General features: G+C 41.6%; 2 non-coding genes across 2 annotated transcripts; one reads left to right on the top strand and one right to left on the bottom strand.

The window, feature by feature from the left end:
• Positions 1-2,482: 2,482 nt before the first annotated feature.
• Positions 2,483-2,555, bottom strand: TRNAR-UCG (transfer RNA arginine (anticodon UCG)). The gene has a single exon. It is a non-coding gene; the product is annotated as a tRNA-Arg (tRNA).
• Positions 2,556-2,830: 275 nt separating this feature from the next.
• TRNAF-AAA (transfer RNA phenylalanine (anticodon AAA)) lies at positions 2,831-2,941 on the top strand. The gene is made up of 2 exons: positions 2,831-2,868; positions 2,896-2,941. It is a non-coding gene; the product is annotated as a tRNA-Phe (tRNA).
• Positions 2,942-10,681: the final 7,740 nt, after the last annotated feature.

The raw sequence follows: 10,681 nt of genomic DNA, 5'->3' as shown, positions 1-10,681 counted from the left end.
ATATATGTGAGATAACAATAAGTGGTCTTGCTATGCAAGAACACTTAACTAGAAAAGGTACAATTTCTGGGGAAATTGTGAAAGTGTTCTTGCCTCTACAACTGGAGTGGGCGGAGTAACTGGATGGGGTGGAGTGGCTTGAGTAACTGTGAAAAGTGTTAAAAAGCTTAATATTTTAAAAAGTATAAATAGTAGTAAAAAAGTTCCATCATTCGCTGAAAGAGCTGAACATTTTTTTCAAAAGTAATTTTTTTTTTCAAAAATGAATTTTTTTTATTCAAAAATGATTTTTTTTATTCAAAAATGAATTTTTTTTTCTTCAAAAATGATTTTTTTTTCAAAAGTAATTTTTTTTTCAAAGGTAATTTTTTTTTCAAAAATGATTTTTTTTATTTCAAAAATAATTTTTTTTTCGAAATTATTTTTTTTTTTAAGTAATTTTTTTTCAAAAATAATTTTTTTTTTCAAAAATATTTTTTTTTTCAAATATATTTTTTTTTTTTCAAAAATATTTTTTTTTTTTTAAATTAATTTTTTTTTTCAAAAATATTTTTTTTTTTTCAAAAATAATTTTTTTTTTTCAAAAATAATTTTTTTTTTCAAAAATAATTTTTTTTTTTTCAAAAATATTTTTTTTTTTTCAAAAATATTTTTTTTTTTTCAAAAATGATTTTTTTTTTCAAAAATTATTTTTTTATTTTTTTCAAAAATTATTTTTTTTTTTCAAAAATATATTTTTTTTTACATGGGGCGGTCATAATGTTTTGGCTGATCATGGGGTGGTCATAATGTTTTGGCTGATCATGGGGTTGTCAGCTTTTGTCACTTCTCACTCTAGTTTTGAAAATTTCGCCATTCATTCCTATGGGACCAATTTCGCTGCAAAAACATAATTTCGTGGACCATTCGGCGAAACATTCCACAAAGTAATAACACACCAATCGGGAACAATCCGCTCGTTTCGGTATATTACTTGTCTCTGTAGTGTAAAACTGTGGGAGGAGTCTACAAGCATTATCAAGTCTAGCAGACGAAGTCACATGCATTTGAAGTGTCTCAGCATCTTGTGTTTACAACCACTGTTTCCTAGCAACGCTCATGCCCTGTTTATGCTTCCCAAATACTACTTCATCAAAACTGCCCCATCAGAATTACCCCATCAAAACTGCCCCATCATATTCCTCTATTATAAATCAGTACATGGTGTGTCTGTCCCCTGCCCCGGGCTCTGTAATCAGAGCTGAGATGCTCCAGCCACCTCCTCCCTGTGTATAACAGAAGCTTTGGTAACCATGGCAACAAAACAAACACAGTACACTCTGATTAAAGGCTAAAATTTCCTGAAATGACCTCTAGGCTTTTTCTCAAAAACTGTAAAAGATATCAAACTGAAAAGATATAGCCAGATAGCTGAATATTTTGTGAACATTTGGTGTCTCTAGGTGAAAGTATGAAGGAGCTGAAACTTTTGGGAGCGGAAGAAGAATTTAAGGATTTCAAGCATGCTCCCTTTGACTTCAATGTTAAAAAAAAGTGTTAAAAAGCTTAATATTTTAAAAAGTATAAATGGTAGAAAAAAAGTTGAAAAAGAGCACACCTCAGCTAAAAGAGACGAACATTTTAATAGTTGAATGGTTTTAATAGCTGAAAGTATGCAGAAGTTACGCAGAACCAAAAAACGTACGGAATAAGAAGAAAAAGAATAAAAAAACGAATAACAATAGTGGGACTGCTAAAGCATTCCCACTAATAAGAATAATATATATGTGAGATAACAGTAAGTGGTCTTGCTATGCAAGAACACTTAATAATCCCAAAACTTTGCAGATCCTTCATAAAGATCAAATTCTTCTGAAAACTCTGCTAGGCCATACTGTAAAATCTCTTATTTCATGTGCAACTTTAGTCAGAAAAGTACGTCTTGCTAGATCTCTTCACATTGGCCTGTTTTGCATGTATAGTTATGTAAAACATTACAAATAAGTGTCCATACACTTGAAAATCCAGTAATACACTGTTTCACCCTACTCTGCACATACTCAGTTGCTCTCCCATTTTACGCATATTTGGGCACTGCTGAGTTTGGAGAGGCTCATCTATTGACAGCCTTAAAGCTCAATTAAACCCTCCTATCCTTTACAGCCAATGAAGCTGCTTCTGTTTAAACTGCAACGGCCATGGTGCTGCACATGTGATCAGTTATGATACCAGCCATTTGATGGTTTGACAGTTTGGTTGAGAACACAAGCAAATGTGACAATTATCAATCCCGGGATTTCAGGATTCTAACTGTTTTTTGAAACTGTTAAATCAATTGGTTTAGCTCCACTTTATGATTTACTGCTGTTTGGGGGCTCTGGGCTTCAGCAAAATAGCAGCCTTTAGCAAGAAGCAAGTTGTTATGGGTAAAGTTGCGATTTAATTTAAAAGGAGCAAGAATTTGCAAGTAAAGGTCACAGGAACTGGAAAGCAGCATAGAAAACGACCACGAAGGGACTCGAACCCTCAATCTTCTGATCCGAAGTCAGACGTCTTAGCCATTAGGCCACGCAGTCTGCCGCAGGTCCACCATTTTTGTTTGTGGTGTGCGGATCAGCCAAACACTTGAAGATCACCTGGGACATCTTCTTCTACTTGCTTTGCTCAAGCAGATTTGGTAGAAAGGATCTGAAAAGTTTGACTTGGTGCCAAGGTCATGCTTTATGAAGTGCATTTGCAAAAGGGCCTAGGTGCAGAGTGTTAATACAGCTCCTTGACAGTGGTAATAGATCAACAGAGTACTAAGAGTAGATAATATTTCTAGAGGCAACCAAGAATATCAAAATGTCTTGTCAGGATGGCCGAGTGGTCTAAGGCGCCAGGCAAAAAGACATTTTTCTTCACATTGTGTGGGTGTTCTGGTCTCCAAATGGAGGCATGGGTTCAAATCCCATTTCTGACAAAAAGTTTACATATTTAGCTTGAACTAGAATGACCACTTCCACTGTGTTTTCATGCTACCATGTCACTGACAAGAAAACAAAAACAAAGAATCCCAAAACTTTGCAGATCCTTCATAAAGATCAAATTCTTCTGAAAACTCTGCTAGGCCATGCTGTAAAATCTCTTATTTCACGTGCAACTTTAGTCAGAAAAGTACGTCTTGCTAGATCTCTTCATATTGGCCTGTTTTGCATGTATAGTTATGTAAAACATTACAAATAAGTGTCCATACACTTGAAAATCCAGTAATACACTGTTTCACCCTGCTCTGCACATACTCAGTTGCTCTCCGATTTTACGCATATTTGGGCACTGCTGAGTTTGGAGAGGCTCATCTATTGACAGCCTTAAAGCTCAATTAAACCTTCCTATCCTTTACAGCCAATGAAGCTGCTTCTGTTTAAACTGCAACGGCCATGGTGCTGCACATGTGATCAGTTATGACACCAGTCATTTGATGGTTTGACAGTTTGGTTGAGAAAACAAGCAAATGTGACAGTTATCAATCCCGGGATTTCAGGATTCTAACTGTTTTTTGAAATTGTTAAATCAATTGGTTTAGCTCCGCTTTATGATTTACTGCTGTTTGGGGGCTCTGGGCTTCAGCAAAATAGCAGCCTTTAGCAAGAAGCAAGTTGTTATGGGTAAAGTTGCGATTTAATTTAAAAGGAGCAAGAATTTGCAAGGAAAGGTCACAGGAACTGGAAAGCAGCATAGAAAACGACCACAAAGGGACTCGAACCCCCAATCTTCTGATTTGAAGTCAGACGCCTTATCCATTAGGCCACGCAGTCTATGAAGGGCCACCATTTTTGTTTGTGGTGTGCGGATCAGCCAAACACTTGAAGATCACCTGGGACATCTTCTTCTACTTGCTTTGCTCAAGCAGATTTGGTAGAAAGGATCTGAAAAGTTTGACTTGGTGCCAAGGTCATGTTTATGAAGTGCATTTGCAAAAGGGCCTAGGTGCAGCGTGTTAATACAGCTCCTTGACAGTGGTAATAGATCAACAGAGTACCACGAGTAGATGATATATCTAGAGGCAACCAAAAATATCAAAATGTCTTGTCAGGATGGCCGAGTGGTCTAAGGCGCCAGACTCAAGAAATGTTTCTTCACATTGTGTGGGTGTTCTGGTCTCCACATGGCTCAATTAAACCTCCTATCCTGAAAGGGTGGGAGGATGGGTGTGAGTGTGTGAGTGAGTGAAGTGCTCCTCCACCCCCTCTCATGTTCCCGGGCTAAGAGCACAAGAAATCATCCGGCTGTCAGATGGAATACAGAGAAGCTGAGAGACACTGAGACATAGAGAGAGAGAGAGCCTGTCTGTCTGCATATCTGCTGAAATACTTGGCTTCAGTCAAGCTGAACGCTGGGAGGATACACACCAGAGCTCTCTGGCGGGCAAACACACACCGGAGCTCTCAGGAGAAGCGGCCAAAACCGAAAGTGAAAGGAGAGTGAGGTGAGAGGTGATTGGCGGCTCCTCCTGATCCCTTCATGAACACCCCTTCTATCTACACATACCATTTACAAATATCACCCCATCGCTGTGTTACTGGCCGGCTGGGTCACTGTTTCTACACACCACAGCTCCCATTGTGTCACTGTATTAAACCCCTTCAAAATAATTATATTACTCCACCGCTGTGTGACTGGCTGGCTGGATCACTGCCTCATTACAACACAACTCCTACTGTGTCAGAGTACGAAATTATATCAAGTTAAACCATATTATTAACTTTACTATTCCACCGCTGTGTTACTGGCAGGCTGGATCACTGCCTCATTATACCACAGCTCCCACTGTGTCACTGTACGCAACTTTAACTATACCATTAACCATACCATTTCACCGCTGTGTTACTGGCTGGCTGGGTCACTGGCTGGCTGGGTCACTGCCACATTACATTACAGTTCCCACTGTGTCAGTGTATGAAATTATTTTTAATTTAACTACACCATTCCACCGCTGTGTTATTGGCTGGCTGGATCACTGCTTCATTACATCACAGTTCCCACGGTGCCACTGTACAAAATCCCTTCTATTTAATTACACCATTCCACTGCTGTGTTACTGGCCAGTCGGGTCACCGCTTTATTATACCACAGCTCCCACTGTGTTATTGTACAAGGATGACAACTCACAGACAAGTAGCCGCGCAGCCGGCAGCAGGGAGAGGAAGGAAATCAATGGACGGCATTAAGGCTTTCATGTCCCCCCGCACACCTGAGCCAACTGGACGGCTGGATATTAAAAAACGGAGCGGAGCCACCATAACTGACGGTGTGGAGAAAACAGAGTGTGAGTCTGGGATAAAGCGGGCGGATGTACAGCCGAAAGGGGACAGTATCGTCGTGAACGGTAAGAGACCTCCTACAGCGGGAAGAGGGAGGAGGACCCCGGAGCAGAGCCCTCCCGGTAGTGGTGGTGGGTGCCCCCAGGTAAAAGGAGCTAAAAATATAGGCCAGCTAGTTCCTGGTAATGGACATTTAGAAACGGCTATACAAAGTATATCAACGGGAAGCCGGGGTACAGTGACACAGGGGGAGGATAATAGACAGACTCAAGAAGAGTCCGAGACCATAGATATGGAGAGGATGAGAGCAAGAGAAGGAGAGGACCCAACCCCCAACATGGACCGAAGTAATAGTCAGGAATACCCAAGTATAAAAGGTGGGGGAGAGGGAAGATGTGGGTCACCGCAGAGACATGTCATGGACTGTGACCAGGAGAGCCTCCAAAACGGTGAAGGGAACCCACAAGGATGGACTGGACAAAGTGTAGACCCAGAAAGGGATATCTGGGGCCTGTTGAAGGCCCTCACCACTAAAAGTGATATTCAGCAATTAATAAATGCAGTTGAACAATCTTGTATGCAAGCAGTAGCAAGCGTAAAAGAGGACGTCAGGGACCTGGGATACAGAGTAGAGGGGATGGAAAAAGAACAAGAAGTCATTATACAAGCTGTGACCGAAACTCAAGAATCCATGAACAAATATGAAGAAACGTTAAATGCATACAGGGACCAGCTGGATGAATATGAGAATAGGGATAAACGCCAAAATATACGTATAAAGGGACTGAAAGAGTCAATCACAGCGACAGAACTAGTCCCAGTGGCACAAAAAATGTTTGGACAGATTTTAGGAGATCAAGCCCCTAATGTTATAGAAATAGACCGGATACACCGGGCCTACTTCAAGAGCACAAAAACTGACGTACCCAGAGATGTAATATGTAAAGTGCACAAATATGCAGTGAAGGAGAGTATAATGAAGATGGCACGTGATAACCCTAGGATTACATTTGAAGGTTCAAACATAGCTCTGTATCCAGATATATCGAAAAGGACTCTCTTTAAACGTGGGGCGGTTCGCCCATTGCTGGAAATTTTACGGAAGGCGGAGATCAAGTATAGGTGGGGGTTCCCTTTCAGTCTAACAGCTTCCAGGAATGGAAGAACCGCAACATTGCGAACGAAGGACGATCTAAAAGTATTTGTGGAAAAATTAGATCTCCCGATGGTGGACTTTGTGGACTGGAGAATAAGTTGTCTAGGGCCCCCCCTACAACGAGCAGAGAAATGGCAAGAAGTACCAGCAAAGGTTAATAGGGGAATAGCCCAGAGAAGGACATAAAGGACATTTTTTTTTTTTTGTCCTTCCCACTCAGGAGGGGTTTAATAGAGTAATGCCGGGGAGAGGGGGGGATTGGAAGGGAAGGTGTAGTGGGGAATGTGTACCTTAGGTAGGTCAATAGGTCAGCCCCAATGGAAGGGGAGAATAATCCTGCGGAAGGCAGGGAAGGGTGGTGGCAGGCGCACAGGAGGTGTGGGTGTGCGCAAGCTAAATACCCGATTTTTAGAAATACCCCAATGGAAGGTTTGTGGTATGGGAGGACAGGATGTAAGTATGTAAGGCATATATTTATGATATACAAGTGGTATATTTATTGTATTTTTTGTTTTTTTTTGTCTGGAAGTAATGAATGACGGGGGGGGGTAGAAGGGGGGGTGGGATTGGCAGAGGAGAAGATAGAGAACAAGGGCAAGGGGCTGGGTGTTCTAAAAATGAAATAAAATGACAGCCATTTTGAAAATTTTGTCATATAATGTGAGGGGTTTGAATTCACCAATTAAAAGAGGGCGCTTATGGGTTGAGCTGCAACATTGGGGAGCTGATGTTGTTTTCCTGCAGGAGACCCATTTCAAGAGCAGCTCAATTCCAAGCTTACCCCAGAATGTACTGAATCAATGGTATCATGCAGTATCCCCAATAGCGAGGGCAAGAGGGGTCACAGTTGCATTCAAAAAATCGTGCCCATGGACTACGGAGACCCTGCAAAGTGACCCAGAAGGTCGGTACTTGTTTGTAAAGGGTACGCTACAGGGGAGACGATATACCTTTGCTTCAATATATTCGCCCAATGTTGGGACAGCTAACTTTCTGGTTAAAGTATTTAGAAAACTGGAAGAATTTAAGGAAGACTGTGTAGTGGTAGGAGGAGATTTTAATATGGTGTTAGAGCCGAGTATAGATACCTCTACGGGTAGAACTGCTGTGTCTTTTAAAGCCATAAAGCGAGTTAAACAAATCTTACGCTCTCAACACCTAGTGGATACTTGGAGAGCTTTACATCCAGGTATCAGGGATTATAGCTATTACTCTAAAATACACGATATGTATTCACGGCTAGACCTCTTTTTGGTGGATCAATTCTACTTGGGGAATGTCAGCACAAGTACAATTGAACCAATAACTATGTCTGACCATGCCCCAATGATTTTGACCCTTCAACCAACTCAAGTGACTCGGGCGGAACGAACTTGGCGTCTGAACGAGTCATTGTTGGATAAAGAAGACATAGTGGAGAAATTAAGGGTTAGGATAAAGGAGTATTTCGAAATAAGTAAAACGGAAGGTGTGTCAGATCAAGTGGTGTGGGAAGCACACAAAGCGGTTGTGAGGGGGGACTTAATTGCCATCGGCACATATGTGAAAAAGGAAAGCAAAAGGGAAATGGACGAATTACTAGAGAAGATCAGAACCCTAGAGATAAAGCATAAGGAAAATCTCAATCCAGTGGATGGTAGACGTCTGGAGAGTGTACGGGCAGAGCTTGCGCAATATTTAGAATATAAAGCGAAGAACAAAATGAGGTTTTTCGCAAATAGAGCATATGAACAAGGAAATAAATGCGGTAAGCTACTGGCAAAACAACTTAAAAAACAACAGGACTCCAGACACGTGCACAGCTTACTAGTTCAGGGTAGGAAAATAATAGACACAAAGGCGATAGCAAAAGAATTTAGTAAATTGTATGAGGTACTATATAACATCTCCAAAACAGAACCATCTGAAGAAGGGGAAAGCGAGGAACAAAGGAGAGATAAGATCAAGGATTACATTGAGAACGCAGACATGCCCATACTAAATAGAGAAACCTCCGAGATTATGGAACGCCCAATCACGGTGGAAGAGTTGAGCAGAGTGATAGCAGCCCTACCCCCAGGGAAAAGCCCGGGCCCGGATGGGCTGACAAACATATATTACAAGAAATTTCTCCCAATTTTGGTAAGGCCACTTTGTGATTATTTCAACTCTATGGGTGCTGGAAATCCACTCTCCTCAGAAGCATCACTGGCGTACATAACGGTTTTGCCAAAAGAGGGAAAAGATCCCCAGGTATGTGCCAATTACAGGCCAATCTCTCTGCTGAACTCAGACACCAAGATACTGGCAAAAATTCTGGCCCTGAGACTACAGGAAGATGTAGGAGATTTAGTGCACCCAGATCAAACAGGGTTTGTAAAGGGTCGAGAAGCAAGAGATAACACCACCCGCGCACTCCATATACTGCATTGGATGCAACATGGCCCAGGTGAAGCCCCAGGAATCACTCTGTCGATGGATGCGGAGAAAGCCTTCGACAGAGTGAACTGGGGCTTTATGAGAGAAGTACTGGGGAGGATAGGACTGGGGGAGAGAATGCTGGGATGGATTATGGCACTATACACAAAACCAAGAGCAAGAATTAAGGTAAATGGGACAGTATCTGAATGCTTTAACATACAAAACGGTACCAGGCAGGGGTGCCCACTGTCCCCATTGATATTTGCAATAGTAATGGAACCCTTTTTGCGTAGAATCAGAAAGAATAAGGAGATAGTGGGGACGCACATAGGCCATACGGAACATAAAGTAGCAGCATATGCGGACTGTCACGGAACGTCCCACACTCCGCTTGAGTGCTTCCGTCATATACCACTTCCTCCAGTCTGTATACAGATAACAGATATTCCAAGCTCTCTGAGCATCAAGACAAGGCGACACTTGCTTCACTGCTACCATGAACTCACTTTATTCAGAACCAGAATACAGTCTTATATACACAGGCGAAGATTACTCTAACAATACAAACGTAACCTAATTAACATGAGCTAATTATCTCATCCTTTATACAGCCTAGGTGGCTGAGACATGACCTTTTGCCCAGACTTGTGGTCACCGAGCTTCACACAGGATTATAAACACAATAGCTGGAGCTAATTACAATTAACAATACAAACATAACCTAATTAACCTAATTAACATGAGCTCCAATAGGAGTCGTCCCGTCTCCTACATTGTATAGAGGACAATGTGATCAGCTCATTCAATTAACACACATTACCATAAACATCAACACAGGGTTAATTAGAACAAACAACAATGAGTTGAATACCTTTAGAACCTAGACTAAACTTATTTACATTAAACCCATTATAGCTGACATCAGACAGGTGAATGGAGATGATGACATTAGCATCTCCTCACAGGATGTGTCCCAACAGTATAATTCAGTCTTATCATTCTAATATGGCATATAACGGGTTCCAGAGTCTGTGTGTTTTGGGGGGACATGGAGCTGAATCCAAAGTAACACCAACCCCAGGGTCCCCAGGCATACAGCTCACAGAGAGCACCATTCCCCCAAATGCTAGGGCCCATAATCGGTGGGCAACAGGCTTGCATACAGTCCTCTCCAACAGCCTCTGTCCCGGCTAGGTCTGTGACACGGACAATTTATTATTTTTTATGTCCACTCCCCAGACATCTATAGCCGCATTGATGGTAGAAGTACAGAAATTTGGAAGGGTGTCTGGCTTTAAGATTAATTTCGAGAAATCAGTCATCCTTCCCAGTCATGTCCCAGCGGAGATGGAGAGAACACTGAAGGAGAAATACCCATTTATATGGAACAGGGAGTCGCTGACATACCTGGGGGTACAGATAAGCGCAGACTATGAACTATTGTTGGAGCATAATTATGGCTCATTAGTGAAAGAAATAACAGAAGAATTAAAGAAATGGAAGGGGAAATACTTGACCTGGTTCGGAAGAATCAGTGCAATAAAAATGAGTATACTGCCCAGAATAGTTTATGTGCTGCGTACAGTGCCAATCAGGTTGCCGGCGAGTCTCCTTAAACAAATGCGTCGGCTATTAATAGCCTTTGTATGGAACGATAAAAGGTCTAGATTGGCGTACGACATTTTAAGAAGGAGTAGAGCGGAGGGTGGCCTAGGACTCCCGGATATAACATCCTATTATAAGGCCATGGCTCTAGTTAGAATAATAGACTGGTGCCATGACCTAGATAGAAAACCATGGGTACAGGCAGAAATGATGATGGCAGGGAGAAACCTGGCAGGAG

Source organism: Aquarana catesbeiana, linkage group LG12, assembly GCF_042186555.1.
Source record: "Aquarana catesbeiana isolate 2022-GZ linkage group LG12, ASM4218655v1, whole genome shotgun sequence".
Taxonomy (NCBI): domain Eukaryota; kingdom Metazoa; phylum Chordata; class Amphibia; order Anura; family Ranidae; genus Aquarana; species Aquarana catesbeiana.
This window is presented reverse-complemented; position numbering and strand designations above follow the sequence as displayed.